Source organism: Lagenorhynchus albirostris, chromosome 12 (assembly GCF_949774975.1).
Source record: "Lagenorhynchus albirostris chromosome 12, mLagAlb1.1, whole genome shotgun sequence".
Classification (NCBI taxonomy): Eukaryota; Metazoa; Chordata; class Mammalia; order Artiodactyla; family Delphinidae; genus Lagenorhynchus; species Lagenorhynchus albirostris.
In genome coordinates, this window is record NC_083106.1 from 84222294 (window position 1) to 84247485 (window position 25192).

Below are 25192 nucleotides of genomic sequence, written 5' to 3' on the forward strand. Positions count from 1 at the left end.
ATCGGCAGGCAGACTCTCAACCACTGTACCGCCATGGAAGCCCTGGTCTGCTTCTTTATGCTACAACCCTGAATTTTACTTCCTCTAAATATTTTCTGAATTGATCTATGAAATTAGAAACAAACGTGCACTTAATATACATTATCATCTCTAAATAAGAAACAATTTTGAGTATGACTTTATATGTCAATCCCTCTACCTACCTCACCCCAATTCTCTCCTACGAAAATACTTTCAAATTAAACATTTACTATAGTAACAAGCAGAGCACCATTCTGAAATTTACATAAATTATAAAACTTATAAAACATATATTAAAATTAAGAAAGGTAAGGAAAATAAATCAAAGGTGATTTATTTCTTCAACTATTTTTACCACCTTTTGATTTTATGGGGACATAACTCTTTGTTCTCAGACTAATTCCTGCCAGTTCCCTTCCTGCCACATTGCTACCAAGAAGTTCTATACCATTTAAACTTTTATCTCTACCCAGTCTCTAAAGCAATATTAAACCTGTATGGTTGTATACTTAACAGTACCTTCACTAGATATAGAGTGCAAAAATGAATTGCTCTTCAATCACTGTTAGTATGCTTACTGATCCATGCCCTGGTATTTCCCCAGCAGACCAGAACTCTTCCCCAGAAGTTTGTACTTTCTTGTATAGGATCCTATTTGTATTAAAGCTGACCTCATTCCGTAATCCTTGCCTTACTCGTGAAGGTCATCTTGAGTCATGATCTTCAGAACATTATTTTCTAATAACTCCAGCCTAAACTGGGATGTTTCATTGAAGTGATTTCATACATTTTCTTAGCTTAATAATACAAATATTTTATATTTAAAAGATTGTCACCATGGTACTGTACAATTTGCTACTTTATTAGTTATACAATGACTGTATGCATTACTATTTCACTTACTGTTTGATTCCTGTATTATTACCTTGGGAATAATCCTATTCAGCAGTTATTCATGTATTAGTATGTATCAAATACAATTATAAATATAGGTACCCAGAGAAAAATCTTTCTCACAGTTCAGCACGTTTATGTACGAACACATTAGCGACAATTTTGCTCTGGACTATCTTTTAAAAAGCATTTCATCCATGCAGCATATAGTGTCTCTCTCTGGAACAGATGTGTATAATGTCCAGGGAAATAAGATATCTCCCTCCATGACAATTTGGTCATGTTTGCTATCAGCCCCATATATAAGACCAGGGTTTCCTAATCTCAGGGTGTCTTCTCTGTAACACATTCTCCTGGATGTGTAGGTCACTTGGCACTCATCGTGTTAACACTGAAGATTGGGGTTTAAGGATCCATCACAGTAATGTTGCTCTGACTATTACCACTGCTGTTAGTAATAAATTGTCTTTTGTCTCCAACCCAAGAATCTCATATCTTCTCCCAATATCTATGAAACTGGAAAGATAATTTGTCATCTTTCAAGTATGGTAAAATTTCAGGCCCTTCACGGTTCCCCAAAATAGACTGTATACAAGATTTCCAGGCTCTTCAAAATAATGATACCCTAAATTTTTAGATTGTTTTTGTATAGGTAATTTCATTTAATATTTACAACACCTCTGAAATGTAAAACTAATGTTGTTAGTTTTTAATCATTATATAGAGGGACTTAGTTAACCTCATTGAAATTTATTTTTTTATTTGTAAAAATGATATAATTACTACCTCATGAGATCTTTATGCAAAGTAAAATAGTTGATTGAACATAAAGTGCTTAGTATTGTACCTGCCACAGAGTTAGTCCTCGGTATTTGTAAAATTGTATCCCTCCTTCCATTTTTCTGAGACATTCTAATCATCCAATTTCTTATTCAAAGCGGTTCTCCTTGATAACACTTTCTATTGTGCTCTCTCATTTCTTTATGCCATCAATGTATTACTTATAAATTAGTAACATGCTTTTTTACATGTCACTTTCTTAAATCTGCATGTAGATTATAAGCACTTTCAGAGCTGAGTTTAAATCACATGAATTCTATTTTTCTATCAGAATATCTAATAGAATCAAGTCCACATTGGAGATTAACATCTGATAAGTATACCCTAAAAGCTCAATGTATTAAACCGGGAAATATTGGGCCAGTGAATAAATAATTTTGGACATACTTATTTTAAATTGTTTCATAGATCAATTTTTGTAATTGTATTTTCTTCTTTTATCATTTTAGAAAAAACTATGGATAGTTATTTCTAGAAATGTACAAAGAATGTTACCTTACATTAGGAAAACTTCCACAAAGTAATTGTTCTTGTGATACATATGGTATGAAAGATGTCCACAAATCTGGGCACCTTGCCAATGGTGTATGGTTGACTTTCCCAAATGTAGTATCATAGAACAGTAAGTTAGTAATTTTGAGCACAAGAGAGTTCTTTATGTTATAATGTAAGCACCATCAATGTAATTACAACTAGGAAACAGTATCCTTGGAAATGGAACAAATCTTTATTTAATTTGATTTATGCTTCTATTCACCTGTCTGAGTCCTAAAATTTTATTTGAGATATTTGTGTTTACAACAGACAAAGTATTCAGAGTAATTTTAAAACTCAAGAACATATATTATTAGATATATAATTACAGGTAGTTTAGATCTAGATATTCTGTATTTTGGAAGTTTCCAGAACAATGCCAAATAATATTAAAATATTAAAATAGAGAACCACTAATTGTGTTGTCATTGTTCCAAGTAAGTAGAAAATAGTTACACTAGGATAAAAAACAGAATGGAAATACAGTTTAGTCAACCTTTAAGAAGAAACATCTGAAATTAGTCCACCAAAAATAAGTAGGTTAGTAAGAAGTGTCATAGAGCATAACTATTTATGACAGTTTTTGTAAATTAACCTTGAAATTAAGTTGACATTAAAATTAACCTTTTGTTCCAGAAGACATATCAAACAGTTTTGAAGAAAATGTATCCTCCTTTATTTTAACATGGTGGAAATTATCAAAATCAGAATAGTGTTTACAATATGATTCCAATATAACTGGAATAAAGAATTATTAAGTAAGTAATTAATTTGCATGTCATATAGCAATTTTATAGAAGTTTTTCTAACTTTTTTCAAAAATTACAAAATAATTTAGATATTCAATTTAATATCATGTACTATATAAACAAACTAAAATATTGAAGTTGAATGATACATTAACACTATATAATGATAAAATGAGCACTATGTCAAAGAACAAACTATTAGTATCTATAAAAATTATAGCATAAAATTTGATTTTTATTTGTTTGACTCCATGTTTTGTGAATTACACAAGAGTAATACTTGGAAAGAAAATGAAGAGACCATTTTAAACCATATAAAAACCTAAATTGAGTTAATTGGCATGGAATTACTATTTTTGAATAAATATCTATAATTAGTTTTGGGGATAATTATTGTGAAGTAGGTGATACCATTTAATTGATAGTTCTGGTGTGTCACTGCTAGACAATGAATGGTCCATGATATCTTGTTTCTTGTATAACAAAGAAAATGTGCATTTTTAGAGAAAACAAATCACAATTAGTTGTAAAATGTGCAACAGATGGTGGAACTTACAATCACTCTATCAGACTAATAGTTTACTGTCTGCATTTTGGAATTTGCTTTTCCCAGAAGAAGATGTTGGGTTGAAGCCATATTGACAGCTGGTACATTCCTAATGTCGTTAGTTTTATGTACTTCATCTATTAAATCCTGTACATTCTCCGAAATAACAGATGACAATTGCATTGACCACCTGGAAAAAGGCAATTCCAATAGAAAGAGAAAATTGATCCTCTCTTTTGGTGATTGTAGAGTTGCTTACTGATTTTTCTATTTTTGGTGACATTATTAACCACCAGCACATTATTTGCTTTAAAAAAGTACACATTTTTGACCACAGACAATGATTAAGAATAATCTGTGGACAGCTAACAGATACTTTAGCTATCATAATTCTTAAACATGTAAAAATGCTTTGTAGAATATCAATTCAAATGAATATTTACAATATATGTTTTATAGATGCTACATTGAAAGATCAATTAGTTAATGAATTTCTCTAATATAAACAGAAACATATCTCACAGGCAGTTGAATGGTATATTATCATTTGTATAAATCTGATTAATTTTTGCAGAAAGTGAAGTTATTCCTTGTAATAAGACATAATGTCTGATACTATCAGGTTGAATAAAATGTATTATGAAGTTTCTTTGGTTTCAGTAAAGCAAGAGATAATAGATAATTAAGACAAGAGGATAATAAACTATAATGGTATGAAAAACATGTGCTACAAAACTATGATTTTGACTTGTTTGCATCACTGAGAATTGCATATCTTTCTAATAAAATCTGCCATAATAAAATATGTCAGTGTATAGCTATTCATAAGAATCATATGTATTTAGGGATTTGTAAAAACTCAAGGTCTAGTACAATATTATTAGCTAATAAAATAGTTCTATTTCTTACACAGAAATATTGTTTCTTTTCAAATTTTTCAAAAATAGGTAAAATGTATTTTAATCTTAAATGACTCACAACAGTATAGACACTTTCAAACAATAGGAGACTTTAATTAATAGTGCAATATTTTCATTTCTATCAGATATATGCTCAAAATAATTGATTTTAAAATATGTGAAATGAAAGGTTTTGAGAGGAATAAGATTGTTTAACTGATTAATAGTACTATTATGGGAACATTTATATATGAAGCTAAAATATTACATTCATTTTTGCAACTTAACATAACTAAATTATAGCATTTGAGCTTTATGTTTGTTATCAATTATCAGAATATTAGTGCTTAAATCATATGAAATACCAAAAAAAAGGCAATAAAAACTCCTTTAAATAAGTCATAAAATACGGATAATAGTGAAAGATAATCAGGAATATTGGATATGGTACATATCTACAATGGAATATTAGCCATAAAAAGGAATGAAATTGGGTCATTTGTAGAGACGTGGATGGACCTAGAGACTGTCATATAGAGTGAAGTAAGTCAGAAAGAGAAAAACAAATATTGTATATTAACACATATATGTGGAATCTAGAAAAATGGGACAGATGAACTGGTTTACAAGACAGAAATAGAGACACAGATGTAGAGAACAAATGTATGGACACCAAGGGGGGAAAGCGGGGGCAGGTGGTGGTGGTGGTGGGATGAATTGGGAAATTGAGATTCACATATAGACACTAATATGTATAAAATGGATAACTAATAAGACCCTGCTGTATAAAAAATAATGATGGATGCTAATGGTCAATAAAACAGTTCATACAAGAATATACATAATTCTCCAGGTTTTTCAATTAAGTAGCTGTAATCAAAATGTGACTAAAATACCATATATATTACACAACCTTTAATCATTCCAATTCAGCATTTTCTTCAATGTTTAAAATTCTATTTATTATAATACCAAGTTTACTTTATGATAGCATATTAAATCTAATATTAATTTTAAAAACAATAATAGTTAAGCATGTGTGCAATTACTTTTTATCACCTCTACAACAAAATTACTTGGAACTAAAATGATACCTTATAATTAATGTACAATTATCATTGTATATCATTTTAATATATGATTGGGTATATAAATATAATATATTAAATTCAGAATTATGCTCTGTACATTATACTTCAATGTACAAAATAATGTGTAAGAACCTGTGAAATACAAAAATGATAAACTAAAATAATTACAATATGCATACAATGAATTGTAAAAAAGAGGCAGATGTAGGATGCTACATCTCAGATTAATTGCAGTTATCTAAGTGAATTATCATAAAATTCTCATAAACTTATTATTCTACATACAATTTTAGAAGAAAGCTTAGAGTAAATATTTGTGCCATTTTTTAAGGTGTGCTTCAAAATGTAAAACAGTCCAAAAAAAGTATGTGTGTGTTATGTGTGCATGTGCATGTGTGTGTGTATTGAATAATGAATATTTGGACTACATATAGAGCTCTTATGGCTCATCAATAAAATGACAAGTAATCCAATTTAAAATGGACAAAGGACTTGAATACACATATTCTCAAAGAGGATATGCAAATAATCAATAAGCATATGCATAGTTGCTTAACATAATTAGTCACTAGGGAAACACAAACCAAAATCATGAGATAACACTTCACACGTACTAGGATGGCTCCCAGAAAAAATATAGACAATAGCACATTTTCACAAGGCTATGGATAAACTGGAACCCTCATATACTGCTGATAGGAATGTAAAATGGTGCTGCCTCTTTGAAAAGCAGTGTGTCACCTCCTCAAAAAGTTAAACATAAAATTACCATACGATCCAGCAGTCCCCCTTCTAGGTATGTAACCAAGAAAATAGTATGTGTCTACACAAAAACTTGTACATGAATGTTCACAAAAGAGTTATGCATACTAGCCACAAAGTAGAAGCACCCCAACGTCCATCAACAGATGCATGGATAAACGGAAAGTGGAATATCCATACAATGAGATATTTTCCAGTCCAAAATAGGAATGGAGTACTGATACATGCTACAACATGGATAAACTTGGAAAACACACTGAATAAATAAGGCAGGCACAAAAGCTCATGGATTTTATGGTTCCGTTTATACGAAATGTCCAAATAGGAAAATTCATAGAGGCAGGAAGTATATAAGTATTTCCCAGGGGCTGGGGAAAAGGGAAGGAGGAATGATTGCCCATAAATATCTGGTTTCTTTTCAGGGTGATGAAAGTATTCTGGAATAAAAAAGTGGTAATCGTTCCTCAACTTTGTGAATAAACTAAAAACCTGAATTGTACACTTTTTAAAAAATGTTATATGTAACATATACCTCAATAAAAATGAAAATGAAATAAGCACAACAATTTAAGATGAAGATTATATTAAATAAACAAGTCCAAACTATATACAGTCTATAAGAATCCTTAAATAAAGAAGATTAAATTAAATAAAGAGGATTCTTAGATTAAATGTAAAAGAATGGAAAAACCTAAACTGGGCAAAAAATAATCAAAATAAAGCAGGAGAAGTGACCAAATTAATATCAGAGCAAGTAGACTTCAGAAAAATAAATATTCTTAGCAATTAAGAAGAACATGGCATAGTGAAAAAAGATAAATTTCATGAAGAAACATAAAAATCTTAAATGTATATGTACATAACAATATACACTGTTCTTTATCTTTATTTCCAGATTTAGATAACAAATCTGTACTAGACTGTTTGGCATGAGAAAGCCAGAATGAATTTAGAAGTTGGTTGTGAGATTTTGTGTTTAGTCCTGTGGGAAATATCCGGTATATTGACTGGAGGAATCATTGAATATCCATGAGATAGACATCAAGAAACTTCCATATTCTGATGTTTATTCTTGATAGCTGAGCATGGGAAGAAGAAAATGGAAGTCATACTCAAGAATTCATGTTGAGTACTATGAGCTGTTTCAAATATTTTCTGTCATTTCTCAAATAAAGTGAACCATGGAATTATCCTACCTAGCTGGTTGATATCTGGAAAAAGTATGCAACCACATTAAAAATACAATGAAGGAAATCAAAACAGTTTTCTTTACATGAGGCTTCAAAGAATAGTGCATTATGCCATCTGCAGGATGAAAGAAAGGATGGCAGGGTTATAAATTTTCAAGATATTTGTATGACATCAGATTTTCTCCAGGCCTAATTTCTACCAGTTTTCTTTTCTTTTTTTTATTTAAATGTAATTGACTTACAATATTACACTAGTTTCAGGTGTAGAAAATAGTCATCTGATATATTTATACATTACAAAATAATCACCACAGTAAGTTTAATTACCATCATTCTAAAAATTTGTTATAATGTATAGACCATATTCCCTATGTTTTACATTAGATTCCCATGACATATTTATTTTGAAAATGGAAGTTTGTACCTTTTAATCTCCTTATCTATTTCACTCATTCCCCTATCCCCACCCCTCTGGCAAACACTACTTATTTCTCTGTACCTATAAGTCTGTTTCTTTTTTGTTATGATTGTCCTTTAGTTCTGCTTTTTTTTAGATTCCACATGTAAGTGAAATCATATGATATTTGTCTTTCTCTGTCTGACTTATTTCACATAGCATACTACTCTCTAGGTCTGTTCATGTTGCCACAGATGGCATGGTTTCATTCTTTTTTATGGCTGAGTAATATTCCATTATAGATAGATAGATGATAGATAGATATCACATCTTCTTTATCATTCATCTGTTGATGGACACTTAGGTTGCTTCCATATCTTAGCTATTGTAAATCATCCTCAATTGAACATAGGGGTGTATATATATCTTCACATGAGTATTTTTTGTTTTCTTCAGAAAAATACCCAGAAGTGGAATTGCTGGATTGTATGACAGTTCTGTTTTTAATATTTTGAGGAAACTTCATACTGTTTCCTATAGTGGTTGAACCAGTTAACATTCCAAACAAGATTGCAGAAAGATTCCCTTTTTTCCACATTCTTATCAACACATTGTCTTCTTTTTGATGATAACCATTCTAAAAGGTGTAAGGTGGTATCTCACTGAGGTTTTGACTTGTATTTTCCTGATGATTAGTGATTTTAAGAATCTTTTCATCTGTCGGTTGGTGGTATGTGACTTTTCTTTGGAAAAATTTCTATTCAGATCCTCTGCCCTTTTTAAAATCTGCTTGTTTGTTATTTGGTATTGAGTTCTATGAGTTCTTTGTATATTTTGGATAGTAACCACTTATCATTATGTCATTTGCAAATATATTATCCCACTCAGTAGGCTGTCTTTTCATTTTAATAGACTCCTTCACTGTGCAAACACTTTTTAGTTTGATGTAGTCCCATTTGTTTATTTTTGCTTTTGTTTCCCTTGCCCTTGTAGGAAATGTATTGCCTACATTTTCTTCTAGGAGCTTTATGGTTTCAGGTCTTACATTTAAGTCTTTAATCCATTTTGAATTTATTTTTGTATATGGTATGAGAAAGTAGAGCAGTTTGATTATTTTGAATTTAGATGTCCAGTTATCTCAACACCAGTTATTAAAGAGGTTGTATTTTCTTCATTATATATTCTTTCCTCCTTTGTCATATATTAATTGCCCAGTAAGTGTGAATTCATTTCTGGGCTCTCTATTCTGTGCCATTGATCTATGTGTCTGTTTTTGTGACAGTACCATACTGTTTTGATTACTGTAGCTTTGTAGTATAATTTGATTCAGGGAGTGTGAAATCCAGAGTTGATCTTTCTCAAGATTTTGTTGTGTATGTGAGGTCTTGTGTTTCCAAACAACTTTTAGCCTTCTTTGCTCTTGTTCTGTGAAAAATGGTATTGGTATTTTGATAAGGATTGCATTATATTTGTAGATTGCCTTGAGTAGTATGGTAATTTTAACAATATTAATTCTTCCAATCTATGAGGTCACAGTATATCTTTCATTTGTTTATGTCATCTTAAATTTCTTTCATTAATGTCATAGTTTTCCAAGTACAGAACTTTTTCCCTCCATAGTTACATTTATTCCTAGATATTTTATTCTTTTTGATACACTTGTAATTGTTTTCTTAATTTCTCTTTCTGATAATTTGTTACTAGTATATAGAAACACAACAGATTTCTTTATATTAATTTTGTATCTTACAACTTTACTGACTTCATCTATTAGTTTAAAACATTTTTATGGCATCTGTAAGATTTTCTACATATAGTATTGTGTCATCTTCAAACAGTGACAGTTTTACTTCTTCCTATTCAATTTGGATGAATTTTAATCATTTTTCTGGTCTGATTATTGTGGCTATGACTTCCAATACTATATTAAATAAAAATGGTGAGAGTAACATCCTTGTCTTTAGAGGAGAAGCTTATAACTTTTCAACATTGAGCATGATATTGGCTGTAAGTGTGCCATCTAAAGCCTTTATTATGTTGACAGAGGTTCCTTCTATACCCACATTGTTGAGAATTTTTATCATCAATGGATGTTAAAGATTTTCAAAAGGTTTTCTGCATCATTTAGATGATCATGTGATTTTTACTCTTTTCTTTGTTAATGTGGTATATCACATTGAATCATCCTGAATTCCATGGGATAAACCCCATTTGATCATGGCATATGATTCTTTTAATATTTTTTGGATTTTGTTTGCTAATATTTTGAGGAGTTTTGCATCTATGTTCATCAGTGTTATTGGCTGTAATTTTTTTTTTTTTTGTGCGTGTTGTCTTTGTCTGGTTTTGATATCAGGGTTATGCTGATGTCACAAAATGAGTTTAGCATGATTTCTTCCTCTTCAATATTTTGGAATAGTTTGAGAGGAATAAATGTTAACTTTTCTTTAATGTTTGGTAGAATTCACCTGTGAAAACATCTGGTCCTGGATTTTTGTTTGTTGGGAGTTTTTTAAATTGCTGATTCAATTTCATTATTGGTATTCAGTCTGTTCACATTTTCTATTACTTCCTGATTCAAAAAAGGGAGATTGTACATATACATTTGTACATTTCTTCTAAGTTGTCCATTTTATTGACATATAATTGTTCATAGTAATTTAATGATTTTTTTTTAAAATTTCTGTGATGACAATTGCAACTTTTCATTTTTAATTTCTGATTTTATATATTTGGTCTCCCTCTCTTTTTTTCCTGTTGAGACTGGCTAATGGTGTATCTATATTCTTTATCTTTTTGAAGAACCAATTCTTAGTTTCATTGATCTTTTCTATTTCTTCCTTAGTATCTATTTCATTTATTTCTGCTCTGATTTTTATTGTTTATTTTCTTCTACTCACGTTGTGTAGTGTCCTTTTTACCTCCTAGTTCTTTACATGAAAATTTAGATTGTTTATTTTTTCTTGTTTCCTGAGTTAGACTTGTATTGTTAAGAACTTCCGTCTTGAACTGAACTTGCTGTGTACCATAGATTTTGGATTATTGTGTTTCCATTTGTCTCCAGGTATTTTTTAATTTTGTTTTTTGGTTTCTTTAGTGACCCATTCATTGTGTAGTATATTTTTTAGCCTCCACATGTTTATGTTTTTTCAGTTACTTTTTTTTACAGTTGACTTCTAGTCTTATATTGTTGTAGTCAGAAAAGATGCTTGATATGATTTCAATCTTCTTAAATTTATTGAGTCTTGTTTTGTGGACTAGTATGTAAATTTTCCTAGAGAATATTTCATGTGCACTTGAAAAGTCCATAATGTGTAAGTGGGATGTTGAAGTCTCCTACTGTTATATTGTTAGTGTCAATGTCTCCTTTTGTTTTGGTTGATATTTGCTATGAATTGTTATGTGCCCCTATGTTGGGGGCATATATATTTACAACAGTTATATATATATATATATATATATATATATATATATATAGAGAGAGAGAGAGAGAGAGAGAGAGAGAGAGAGAGAGAGAGAGAGAGAGATATCTTATATAGTTCTCTTAAATATTTTGTAATGTACTTTGTCTCTTGCTACTGTCTTTGCTTTAAATTCTACTTTGTCTGATATAAGTATTGCTACCCCAGCTTTCTTTTCCTTTATTTGTATGGAATATATTTTCCCATCCCCTCACTTTCAGTCTGTGAGTCTTTAGATCTCAAATGAGTCTCTCATAGGAAACATTTATATGAATATTTTAAATTGTTATCCATTCAGCCACCCTATATCTTTTCAGTGGAACATTTAGTCCATTTATTTTTAAAATGATTATTGATAGGTATTGCCAATTTTAAAATTATTTTCTGGTTGGTTTTGTAGTTCCTTTTTTGTCACTTTCTTCTTTTGCTCTCTTCCCTGTGATTTGATGATTCTTTAATACTATGTGTGGATTATTTTTCTTTTTTTTTCTTTTTTTTTTTGTGTACAGATTATTGGTTTGTGGTTGCCATGACATTCATATATAACTATGTTCAGATATATACATAAATATTTTTAGGTTGATTGTCTTAAGTTCAATTGCACTCTAACAACCCTGTATTTTTACTACCACCTACCATGGTTAAAGTTTTTGACATCATATTTTACATCTTTTTTTGTATGTATCCCTTAAGTATGTATTGGGGATATGGATGAATTTATTATTTTTATCTTTTAACCTTTCTACTAGTTTTAAAAGTGGTTGATCTACTACCATTACTATATGTTTGCCTTTGCCAATGAGATTTTTCCTATCATAATCTTCATATTTTTAGCTGTGATATGTCTGCTTAGAGAAGTCCCTTTAGCTTTCTTATAAAACTGGTTTAGGGTGCTTAACTCATAGCTTTTGCTTGTCTGTAAGACACTTTTTCTCTTCCTCAAGTCTGAATGATAGCCTTGCTAGGTAGAGTAATCTTGTTTATAGTTTTTTTTTTCCTTTCATCACTTTAAATAGACTGTGACAATACCCCTGGCTTGCAAAGTTTCTGATTAAAAGTCAGCTGATGGGGCTTCCCTGGTGGTGCAGTGGTTGAGAGTCCGCCTGCCAATGCAGGGGACACGGGTTCGTGCCCTGGTCCAGGAGGATCCCACATGCTGAGGAGCAGCTGGGTCCATGAGCTATGGCCGCTGAGCATGTGCATCTGGAGCCTGTGCTCTGCAATGGGAGAGGCACCAACAGTGAGAGGCCCGTGTACTGCAAAAAAAAAAAAATTCAGCTGATGGCCTTAGGGGAATTCCCTTATATGTAACTAGTTGCTTTTTTCTTGCTGTTTTTCTCCACTGTGCTTAGTTTTTCTGGGAATTTGTTTTATTTTTTTATTTAGAATGTATCCCTCTGTCCCTTTGTTTTGCCTAATTCTATTTGTTTATTTCTATGTATTAGGAAGGGCAGTTACATTTCTTGACATTGGACAAGTGACTTTATGTAGAAGATGTTCTACAGGGCCCAGCAATATATGCCCTTCTAGTCACCAGAAGTATATACTCTAGTGGTGCCTTCTATGTGAGCTCTGTGGGCCGTTCTATTGAGGTGTTACCAACTATTGTGGGCACACTTTTAGGTAAGGCTGACCCTCAGCCCTGTTGGCTGCTGGCCCACTGCTGGGCAGTGCTGAGTCCTGGCATAGCATGCTGCATAGCCCAGGGAGTCCTGGGTCTGGTACTGGCCCACTGCTGAGTTGGGCTGTAGGGCTTTGGGGGTCCTTATGTTAAGGCTGCCTTGCTGGTGGGTGGTTAAGTCCCTAGAACTTATAGGCTAGAGAGGGGAACTCCAAAATATCACTTTTCAGCACCAGGTCCTCATGGTGGAATGAGCTCCCCAAAAGGCTGCCACCAGTGTCTATTTCCCGAAGGGGAGTTCCAGTTGCCTTCTACTTCTCTGGGAGACTCTCCAAGACCAGGAAGTGGGAGTGACCCAGGCTCCTTGCAAATTATTGCCCATGCACTTGGACTTGAAGTTTGTGAGATTTTGCATTTGCCCTTTAAGAGAGGATTTTCTGTTTTCTACAGCCCTCCGGCTCTCCTGTATGCAAGCCCTATGGCTTTCAAAGTCAGATGTTTGGGTGCTTGTCCTCCCAGTGCAGAACCTCAGGCTGGAGAGCCTGATGCAAGGTTTGGATCCCTTGCTTCTTAGGGAGAACCTCTGCAATTGTGATTATCATCCTGTTTATGGGTTTCCTACCTGGGGATTTTGATCTTGACTATACCATGTCTGTGCCCCTCCAACCTATCTTGCTGTGGTTCCTTCCTTATACCTTTATTTGTAGAAAATCTTTTTTTCTGCTAGTTATCAGGTTTTTCTCATAGACAGTTGCTCTGTGATAGTTGTTATTTTGATGCACCCATGAACGAAGGGGAAATCACACTCTTTCTACTCTGTCATGTTGGCCACACTCCCGCCCAAATTTCTACCATTTTTATCATTACATGCCACACCTTTTCAAATGTTAAAATTAGTTTCTGTAAAGGAGACAGTTTTTGGCATTGAAGTGCTTGCTAAAGTAGAGCCTTACTTGGAGGATACGCAGAACATTGAGAACAGCAGAATGTCTAAGCAGATGATCTGTTCTGAGAAGAAAAAGAGGACAGTCTCAAGCAAGGAGGAGAGTAGAAATACATAAAATACTGAAGCATAACATCTTACAGTGAATCCAATTTAGATTGATATAAATCAGCTGTGAAAAAAAGACAAATCCTACGTGCATCCTTTAGGAATATGGAAGTTCATTTTTCTCCAAGTGTACTATTTGACAAAAACAGCTACAAATGGCAACCGGTAATAGATTCAGCAACTATAGACACAAATGAAAAGATTGCCTTTCCTTATGTTAAGTTTACTCATCAGACCTCTTTCTGTGTGTGTGACTGTGTGTGTGTGTGCATTCTTTGACAGGTATGGACGTCAGGGGTAGTTGGTGGTATATTAGGAAGTGACAGAATTCAGATGGGAAGCTAATTCAGCAGGTCCTGAAGTGTTTTTACATACACTACTTGCGTATAATAAATACTGACATCACTGAGCCCTTGCAGCAAAAAGACAATGCTAGAATGTGGCATTATTATTGAGGCAAATTGCACAGTCTCAAGTCTTCATTATTCAATCCTATTATCTTGTAAGGCACACCCTTGGAAGTTTGATCCTGAAAGTTTGAACTTTAAAAACAGAATTTTTATATAACTATGAAAATCCATCTCTCTGAGATCTTTCTGAACTTTCAGTTTAAAATGGCATTTGTCTGGGGAATTCCCTTGTGGTCCAATTGTTAGGACTCTGCACTTCTACTGCAAGGGGCACAGGTTCAATCTCTGGTGGGGGAACTAAGATCCTGTAAGATGTGTGGTGCAGCCAAAATTTTATTTTTTAAATAAATTAATACATAAATAAAATGGCATTTGCCTGAGTGCACCCTCCCTTAATACACGACCTGTGTGAGTTGATAGCAATTCTTAAAAGAAGTTAGTTCTAAGAACGAAGACATTACACTTATGAGGATGTAGTATAACATTACACTTATGAGGATGAGGATAATATAATTACTTAAATTAAGATTTGTTTGAAAGCAATTAGTTTAACCCCTGCTAATTCCAGAAAGGTCTTAGTTTCCTTATGACCACTGCTACCACTATCTCTGGCTGACCAGAGGGTTAATTTTTTTTTGAAAACTTGAGGTGTGCTGCTCAGATCATTTTTCATGTCTCTGTGTTTCTGAGCTCTTTTTCTGTCTAGTTCCTCTTCTCTGTTAACGTGCCTCAGAAATTTCAGCTGCCGTAACCTCCTTTACTCTGCTTCTTCAACTTAGCAGGATGGGTGCCACTGAATCAGGAAGCCATGTTGGTGGCAGGGCTCTTCTTATGAGTTCTCTTCTCTGAGAAATAACAGTCCCGCACTTCTTGGCATACAGTGTCCAAAAGTATCTGCTTCATGTATTTTGTTTATTTTTGTATTTGTTTATTGTTATTATAATTAGTGCTGTACTGTATGGTTTGTCATGGCTAGAAGTAGACAGATATTAAATTTATTAATATAAAGATATTAATTCCCACTGCACAGTCATTTAAATTCCTCACTTCTCAAAATACTATCTCAATACTTATTTGTTCTTTCAGCACATTTACACATAAATCAACATCGTTGTCATCTTTTCTGTGCATCTGACTGATTTCACACACCATATTGAAGGTTTCCTTAAAATTATATCTTTGAACTTGTTTAACAGCTGCCTTCAAGTCTTTATTTTTTTCATAGTACCTGCTTGTCCTTTGAATAAATAAGAGCTGGGAGAATAAAACATGAATATGCTCCCCTGTAGGCATCATTTTTAAAATACAGTATATGGAGTTTGTGCCTATGAATCCAAGGACTTCTTATTAACAGAGTAAATGGGGGTTATACCTTGAACTGAATTAAAACACTTGTGTACACATGCAAGCATTCACATACAAACAGACTTTAGAATAATTGAGGTATGGGAAGTACTATCCTTAATGTGCAAATAGATAACATATATACAGCTAGAAGTTTCAGTGAAACATGTTGTATGCTTTCAGGAAAACATTTAGAGGAGATAAATTTTTCTCAAACAGATTTTCTGTCTTCTATGAGGATGCATCTAAATCAAGGAATGATTCACTCCTCTTTCTAATTCTCTGCTCATCTTTTTTGTTTTGCATTGTCACAGTTGGATATCAGATATGCTATTATAAATGTAAAAATGCCTAACACCATACGTATTAATACTCAAGTGTTTGAGTCTTTCATATGCTTTCCAAAGGTAATATATTTTTATGAACCTAGATATAGATATATAGAGATATAAATATAGATTTTTTTTACAGTATTGATCTATGTAAATGCAGGATCTTCCAGAATCTCACTTTCCTCTATATAAGTGTATTCCACAAATGCTGTCCAAGCGTATTCCACTAAAAAGTCTGCTACAGTCACCATAAGGATAAAAATATAGAACACACTGAATTTTTGTGAAAAATGATAATTTACTATTTGGGCATTTATCTGATAGAAATCTCCCTGTGTCGTAAGGACTTTACTTCAAATTTGTTGCCTGTCTTCCTCTATCACGTGTTTTTGGACTCCTGTATCTGGGGTAAGTCTACCTATCAACTTCTTTGGTGGGGTTTCACCTAAATGCTTAATTATCACTTATAGTGAAATTAGAAACATATACATAGTTAATGAATAAAATCATATCCAATAGTGGGATCCAACAAATTAATTTATATTTGCTTTACAATGAGCTTTAATATGTTTTATTTTGATCTTTCTGAATTTTGGATGTTCAGAATTCTTTAAGATAAAGTCATGAGAAATAATTCAGTCTCATGAAGAGACTAAAAGCCCCCCAATATCTTAATCATCTGCTGATATTATTTTTATTTTAATATTATTAACAGTATTCTCATAATTCAGTAAAATTTCTTATCCTCATGATGAAAATCATTATCTAAAACAACTACACTTTAGGGCACTACTTGCTAATTCTCACTCTATTTTGATTATAAGAAATGTAAAATAAATTATTTGTGTTGTGGTATTAAAATGCTTAGTATAAATCTTTCTGAACTTGCATAAACCATATTTTATTTATGTCAATAGAACATAATGTGTGTATGTGTGATGCTGGTGTTCATATTATTGTTGTAGCATGTGTGATGCTGGTGTTCATATGAATTAGAAAATAAGGCTTAAATTAAAAAAGTTAAAATTAAAATATTTAAATGTGTGTCACTAGAGTTAATTAATGGTATTGAAAATAAAAAGTTGAACTATGCCCATTTGGTATGGCGTTCCATACTAGAATAGTTTTTTTCTAAGTGTTCTCCGCACCCACAAAAAACCCTATGTCATCATTTGTAATTTTAGACATGATATGCATTCATATAATCTACATTCAAGCTATAAATAGCTAATCTATCTAAGATTTTGTTATTTGTGTTAGCATTGGTATAGTAGTTCTAATTTTATCATTGTATTTTGTTGTTATAGTTTCCCACTTAGCTATTGTTTTATTACCTTTTCACAATTTAGCAAAATTATTAGACAAAAACTTATCATTTGAAAAATATGAAAAACTGGCATAGATATAGCAGAGATATTATAATGCTTTCTTCAATATGACTATATTTCTTTAAGTTTTGAATTAATTTTTCAGAGTTACTAAATATACAAATAAACTTTCAGAACTTATTAAAGCATTTGCCAATAATAGTTTGTGCCTGTTGACAAATTTAAAAAGCCAGTAAAGTACAGTGAGGCAGCCAGGAAAATAATAATAAACAGAAAACTAAAGTCCACAGTTATTATCTGTCATGCAAAAGCATTTTATTTAATACACTTTAAAGTATTTTTAAAAAATAACATCCTACAGCTTGCCTTGGGTTGTTATTCTTTTTAAATTTATTTATTAATGGCTGTGTTGGGTCCTCGTTTCTACGTGATGGCTTTCCCCAGTTGCGGCAAGCGGGGGCTACTCTTCATCGAGGTGCGTGGGCCTCTCACTATCGTAGCCTCTCTTGTTGCGGAGCACAGGCTCCAGACGCGCAGGCTCAGTAGCCGTCGCTCACGGGCCCAGTCGCTCCGCAGCATGCAGGATCCTCCCCAGACCAGGGCTCGAACCCATGTCCCCTGCACCAGCAGGCAGACTCTCAACCACTGCGCCACCAGGGAAGACCCACTTTAAAGTATTTTATTTAAAATAATAGTAAATGGAAAGCTAAAGTCCACAGTTATTATCTGTCATGCAAAAGTATTTTATTTAATACACTTTAAAGGTTTGAGTCAAACATTTTTTTATGAAAAAAGAATCATTAGAGACATTAATTACATTAATGAGTTTAATGTGCATCTAGCACTTAGATCCTTTGTCCTATAAAGGACTTGAGATGCTGCACTCATTAGTATATTAAAGATTTTTTTTTTTTTGCTTCTCTACTGGCATGCTTAAATATAGAGAATAGTACCTTCCATAATTTACTAATGGGCAAATTGAGGAAATCCAACTTTCACTGCCCTATCTGGGACCAGAGTGAGGCCTATTGGCATAAACTGTTCAGAAGAATGATTCTAAATCACATGCCTGTGTGATGGCTCTTAGTGATGCAGGTTTTTGTCTTAGTTTTGCATATCATATATATTATTTCTGTGAAAATTAAAACTAAAAGAACTTTTTTTTTTTTTTTTTTTTTTTTGGCAGTACACGGGCCTCTCACTGCTGTGGCCTCTCCCGCTGCGGAGCACAAGCTCCGGACGCATAGGCTCAGCGGCCATGGCTCACGGGCCGAGTCGCTCCACGGCATGTGGGATCTTCCCGGACCAGGGCACGAACCCGTGTCCCCTGCATCGGCAGGCAGACTCTCAACCACTGTGCCACCAGGGAAGCCTTGCCCCTATTTACTGATGCTTGATATGCTCTTTTAAAAATTCATGAAGATTTATACTGGGTCTATGGTTATCATCCGAAGAAAGAATACATTTACCTCAGTAGTATCACCCTCTTATGGGGGCTCAATTCTCTTCTTCATCCCCTGACACTCAACTCCTATATATCAGAAGCCTCTGAGATCTCACCTTCTACTTCTCCTCTAAGACTATTATATTCAAAGTCTGTAAGTGCAATGTAATATCCTGGTTTGGATCTTTGAACAGAAAGAGGATATCTGTGAATCTTTTGAGAAACATGAAAAAAGTCTGGAGTTCAATTAATACTCTTGTAATTATATAAAGTCACTTAGTCCTAACAACTGTGCCATTGTTATATGTTAACATTAGGGTACACTGAGTGAAAGATATACAAAAACTCTCTCTAGTATTTTGCAACTTTTGTGTAACTCTAATATTATTCCAAAATGAAAGAATTATAAAAAATCATTGAAGTTCTTAACATTCTGTTGGCTTATTCAAAGCCAAGACTGAGACAAAGGAGCAGGGCTTAAGTGTTCTGTCTCAAGGAATCAAATAAAAGGAAAGAGGTAATCAAAATATTTGGGGGTCAGATAATGAAAATTTGTTGGGTTTGTTCATATTATTTTTAAAAACAATTAATTATGCTAACCTTAAATTTGTCTATATAGCTTTTTTGTTTAAAAGAGAGTTATCCTTACACTTGGAAAATAGCAGAGAATGACTTAAAAAATGCAAAGCAACAAACACTGTTGGACCGTTCTTCAGCCCAGTGTACCAGAGACTACCTGTTTAGCCTTTTCTGGTGATTATTTCTGTTTTCAAACTTGTATGTTTGTAGCATTAGTCTTTATGCAATTATTTATATAAGTAATTTTACCTGACTTGAAAATCACAGCCAATTCCCTTCTTTCCTTTCCCTAATAAAGTTATACAATGTCCTTACATTCTCCACTAGACACTTCAATAATTTTTTGCTCCCCCCAATAGACTACACATCTGATCACCACTATGCAACATGATACGTCAGCACTCCTTTCAATGTTTCTCCCACTCCTCATTTTTCCTGAACCAAAATTTATTTTTACATTTTTCATGTTATTGTGCATATTCTGTTTGTAACCAGGGTAACATTACCAACATTCTGTCTATAGGTTCATTATAAAATAAGAAATCCATGTCCTGGCTATTATAAATAGAGCTGCAATGAATATTGCGGTATATGACTCTTTTTGAATTATGGTTTTCTCAGGGTATATGCCCAGTAGTGGGATTGCTGGGTCATACGGTAGTTCTAATTTTAGTTTATTAAGGAACTTCCATACTGTTCTCCATAGTGGCTGTATCAATTTACATTCCCACCAACAGCGCAAGAAGGTACATTTTTCTCCACACCATCTCCAGCATTTATTGTTTGTAGATTTTTTGATGATGGCCATTCTGACTGGTGTGAGGTGATATTTCATTGTAGTTTTGATTTGCATTTCTCTGATGATTAGTGATGTTGAGCATCCATTCATGTGGTTGTTGGCAATCTGTATATCTTCTTTGGAGAAATATCTATTTAGGTCTTCTGCCCATTTTTGTATTGTGTTGTTTGTTTTTGCATATTGAGCTGCATGAGCTGGTTGTAAATTTTGGAGATTAATCCTTTGTCAGTTGCTTCATTTGCAAATATTTTCTCATTCTGAGGGTTATCTTGTTTATGGTTGTTTATGGTTTCCTTTGCTGTGCAAAAGCTTTTAAGTTTCATTAGGTCCCATTTGTTTATTTTTGTTTTTATTTCCATTTCTCTAGGAGGTGGGTCAAAAAGGGTCTTGCTGTGATTTATGCCATAGAGTGTTCTGCCTATGTTTTCCTCTAAGAGTTTTATAGTGTCTAGACTTACATTTAGGTCTTTAATCCATTTTGAGTTTATTTTTGTGTATGGTTTTAGGGAGTGTTCTAATTTACATGTAGCTGTTTACATGTAGTAGTTTTCCCAGCACCATTTACTGAAGAGGCTACCCTTTCTCCATTGTATATTATTGTCTCCTTTATCAAAGATAAGGTGACCATATGTGCATGGGTTTATCTCTGGGCTTTCTATCCTATTCCACTGATACATATTTCTGTTTTAGTGTCAGTGCTATACTGTATTGATTACTGTAGCTTTGTAGTATAGTCTGAAACCAGGGAGCCTGATTCCTCCAGCTCCGTTTTTCTTCCTTAAGATTGTTTAGCTCTTCGGGGTCTTTTGTGTTTCCATACAAATTGTGAAACTTTTTTGTTCTAGTTCTGTGAAAAATGCCATTAGTAGTTTGATAGGGATTGCATTGAATCTGTAGATTGCTTTGGGTAGTATAGTCATTTTCACAATGTTGATTCTTCCATTCTAAGAACATGGTCTCTTTCTCTATCTGTTTGTATCATTTTTAATTTCTTTCATCAGTGTCTTATTATTTTCTACATAGAGGTCTTCTGTCTCCTCAGGTAGTTTTATTCCTAGGTATTTTATTCTTTTTGGTGCACTGGTTAATGGGAGTGTTTCCTTAATTTTTCTTTCAGATTTTTCATCATTAGTGTATAGGAAGTCAAAAGATTTTGATGAATTACTTTTGTATCCTGCTACTTTACCAAGTTCATTAAGTAGCTCTAGTAGTTTTCTGGTAACATCTTTATGATTCTCTATGTATAGTATCATGTCATACACAAACAGTGACACTTTTACTTCTTCTTTTCCAGTTTGGATTCCTTTTATTTATTTATTTTTTTCTTCTCTGCTTGCTTGGCTGAAACTACCAAAACTATGTTGAGTAATAGTGGTGAGAGTCAAAAACTTTCTCTTGTTCCTAATCTTAATGGAAATGATTTCAGATCCTCACCATTGAGAACGATGTTGGCTGTGGGGTTGTCATATAAGGTCTTTATTATGTTGAGGTAAGTTCCCTCTATACCTACTTTCTGGAGGGTTTTTATCATAAATGGGTGTTGAGTTTTGTCGAAAGTTTTTTCTGCATCTATTGAGATAATCATATGGTTTTTCTCCTTCAATTTGTTAATATGGTGTATCACATTATTTGATTTGAGTATATCAAAGAATCCTTGCGTTCCTGGGATAAACCCCACTTAATCATCGTGTATAATCCTTTTAATGTGCTGTTGGATTCTGTTTGCTAGTATCATGCTGAGGATTTTTGCATCTATGTTCATCAGTGTTATTGGCCTGTCGTTTTCTTTCTTTGTGACATCTTTGTCTGGTTTTGGTATCAGGGTGATGATGACATTGTAGAATGAATTTGGGGGTGTTCCTCCCTCTGCTATATTTTGGAAGAGTTTGAGAAGGATAGGTGTTAGCTCTTAGCTCTTCTGTAAATGTTTGATAGAATTCGCCTGTGAAGATATCTGGTACTGGGTTTTTATTTGCTGGAAGACTTTTAATCACAGTTTCAATTTTCGTTCGTGTGATTGGTCTGTTTCTATTTTCTATTTCTTCCTGGTTCAGTCTCAGAAGGTTTTGCTTTTTTAAGAATTTGTCCATTCCTTCCAGGTTGTCCATTTTATTGGCATATAGTTGCTTGTAGTAATCTCTCATTATCCTGTGTATTTCTGCAGCGTCAGTTGTTACTTCTCTGTTTTCATTTCTAATTCTCTTGATTTGAGTCTTCATTCTTTTTTTCTTGATGAGTCTGGCTAATGGTTTATCAATTTTGTTTATTTTCTCAAGGTACCAACTTTTAGTTTTATTGATTTTTGCTATTGTTTTATTCATTTATTTTTCATTTATTTCTGATCTGATCTTGATGATTTCTTTCCTTATGCCAATGTAAGTTTTTAGTTGTTGTTGTTCTTTTTCTTTCTCTAATTGCTTTAGGAATAAGGTTACATTGTTTATTTGAGATGTTTCTTGGAGTAGGATTGTATTGCTGTAAATTTCCCTCTTAGAACTGCTTTTGCTGCATCCCATAGTTTTTTTTTGTTTTGTTTTGGTTTTTTTTTTGTGGTACGCGGGCCTCTCACTGTTGTGGCCTCTCCCATTGCAGAGCACAGGCTCTGGATGTGCAGGCTCAGTGACCATGGCCCACAAGCCCAGCCACTCCACAGCATGTGGGATCCTCCCGGACTGGGGTACGAACCTGTGTCCCCTGCATCGGCAGGCAGACCCTCAACCACTGCGCCACCAGGGAAGCCCCTCCCATAGGTTTTTGTTCATCGTGTTTTCATTGTCATTTGTTTCTAAGTATTTTTTTTTCCTCTTTGATTTCTTCAGTGATCTCTTGGTTATTTAGCAGCATATTGTTTAGCTTCCATATGTCTGTATTTTCTACAGTTTTTTCCTGTAATTGATATCTAGTCTCATAGCACTGTGGTCGGAAAAGATACTTGATACAATTTCAGTTTTCTTAAATTTACCAAGGCTTGATTTGTGATCAAAGATAGATCTATCCTGAAGAATGTTCCATGAGCACCTGAGAAGAAAGTGTATTCTGTTGTTTTTGGATGGAATGTCCTATAAATATCAAGTAAGTCCACATAATTTAATGTATCATTTAAAGCTTGTGTTTCCTTATTTATTTTCATTTTCGATGACCTGTCCATTGGTGAAAGTGGGGTGTTAAAATCCCCTAATATGATTGTGTTACTGTCATTTTCTCCTTTAATGGCTGTTAACATTTGCTCTATGTATTGAGGTACTCCTATGTTGGGTGCATAAATATTTACAATTGTTATATCTTCTTCTTGGATCAATCCCTTGATTATTATGTGGTGTCTTTTTTTGTCTCTTGTAATAGTCTTTATTTTAATGTCTATTTTCTCTGATATGAGAATTGCTACTCCAGATTTCTTTTGATTTCCATTTGCATGGAATACCTTTTTCTATCCCCTCACTTTCAGTCTGTATGTGTCCCTAGGTTTGAAATGGGTCTCTTGTAGATAGCATATGTATGAGTCTTGTTTTTGTATCCATTCAGCCAGTCTATGTCTTTTGGTTGGAGCATTTAATCCATTTACATTTAAGTTAATTATCAATCTGTATGTTCCTATTACCATTCTCTTAAGTTTTTTGTGTTTGTTATTATAGGTCTTTTCCTTCTCTGTGTTTCCTGCCTAGAGAAATTCCTTTAACATTGGTTTTAAAGGTGGTTTGTGGTGCTGAGATCTCTTCACTTATACTTGTCTGTAAAGGTTTTAATTTCTTTGTTGAAACTTAATGAGATCCTTGCTGGGTAGAGTAATCTTGGTTGTAGGTTTTTCCCTTTCATCACTTTTAGTATGTCAGACCACTCTCTTCTGGCTTGCAGAGTTTCTGCTGAAAGATCAGCTGTTAACTTTATGGGGATTCCCTTTTATGTTATTTGTTGCTTTTCCCTTGATGCTTTTAATATTTTTCTTTGTATTTAATTTTTGATAGTTTGATTAATATGTGTCTTTTCCTGTTTCTCCTTGGATTTAACCTATATGGGACTCTCTGTACTTCCTGGACTTGATTGAATATTTCATTTCCCATATTAGGAAAGTTTTCAACTATATTCTCTTCATATATTTTCTCAGTGCCTTTCTTTTCCTATTCTTCTTCTGTGACCCCTATAATTCAAATGTTCATATGTTTAATGTTGTTCCAGAGGTCTCTGAGGTTGTCCTATATTCTTTTCATTATATTTTCCTTATTCTGCCCTGTGGCAGTTATTTCTACTATTTTATTTTCCAGGTCACTTATCTGTTCTTCTGCCTCAGTTATTCTGCTATTGATCCCTTCTAGAGTATTTTTAATTTCATTTATTGTGTTGTTCATCATTATTTGTTTGCTCTTTAGTTCTTCTAAGTCCTTGTTAAATGTTTCTTGTATTTTCTCCATACTATTTACAAGATTTTAGATCATCTTTACTATCATTACTCTGAATTTTTTTTCAGGTAGACTGCCTATTTCTTCTTCATTTGTTTGGTCTGGTGGTTTTTTATCTTGCTGCTTCATCTGCTGTGTATTTTCCTGTCTTCTCATTTTCTTAACTTACCATGTTTGGGGGTCTCCTTTTCACAGGCTGCCGGTTCATAGTTCCTGTTGCTTTTGGTGTCTACCCCCAGTGAATAAGATTTGTTTAGTGTGTTTTGTAGTCTTCCTGGTGGAGGGGACTGGTGCCTGTGTTCTGATGGATGAAGCTGTATCTTGTCTTTCTGGTGGGCAGGACCACATCCGGTGGTGTGTTTTGGGGTGTTTATGAACTTATTATGATTTTAGGCATCCTCTCTGCTAATGGGTAGAGTTGCATTCTTGTCTTGCTTGTTGTTTGGCATAGGGTGTTCAAATTGCTGGTCGTTCAGTGGAGCTGGGTCTTAGCATTGGGATGGAG